At 40.4% G+C, this 745-nt stretch overlaps 1 pseudogene; it reads left to right on the forward strand.

Annotated features, from left to right (window-relative positions):
* The first annotated feature begins 225 nt into the window (after positions 1-225).
* LOC128582944 (uncharacterized) lies at positions 226-406 on the forward strand (annotated as a pseudogene).
* Positions 407-745: the final 339 nt, after the last annotated feature.

Raw genomic sequence — 745 nt, forward strand, 5'->3', positions numbered from 1 at the left:
TTCACAGCATACCTAAGATCCTCTCCTGGTGCACCAGTTGAAAATCACTGTTGTTGGGGTTCTGGCTATTGCATTCAACACGGTTTACTGAGAACATAGTTTCCTTTGGGGGTGATGAAAATGTTCTAGAACTATATAGAGGCAGTGGGTACGCGCACGACATTGCAAATGTACTCAGTGCCACTGAATTATTCTTTTTAAACTGGTTAATTTTATGTTTTGTGTATCGCTTCTCAGCCTTTTGGCTAAGGTCAAAGGTAGTATCTGTTCTTTTTTTTTTTTTTTTTTTTTTTTTTATTGTTGTTGCAGTTTGGCCAGGGCCAGGTTTGAAAAAGCCACCCTGGGTATATGGGGCTGGCACCCTACTCCTTGAGCCACAGGTGCCACCCGTAGTATCTGTTCTTAACAATTTTATGTTTTGTGAATTTCACTTCAGTTTTAAAAAGAAAGAAAAGGTAATATACGAATTTGAAAACTCTTGCTAAAAAGGAAAAACAAAGGCACCCTCTAGCTGCAGTGTGAATAGACTAAACCGTGAGGCAGAAGTTGAAGACAGGTTGGAAAGAGCACGTAGGCCCTCAAGCTTGCGTTATTATACTTTTATTAGTTCCGTTATTTGTAAAATATTTCTTAAGGGACATAGAATGCTTGGTCTCCGTGCTACTGGGACTGCTGAACTTCCTTAGTCTTGGAAATGCCACCTTTGCTACCACCAGGCAAGGTGGGGTGGGAAGTAATTTGATAT

This window comes from Nycticebus coucang, chromosome 3 (assembly GCF_027406575.1).
Source record: "Nycticebus coucang isolate mNycCou1 chromosome 3, mNycCou1.pri, whole genome shotgun sequence".
NCBI lineage: Eukaryota > Metazoa > Chordata > Mammalia > Primates > Lorisidae > Nycticebus > Nycticebus coucang.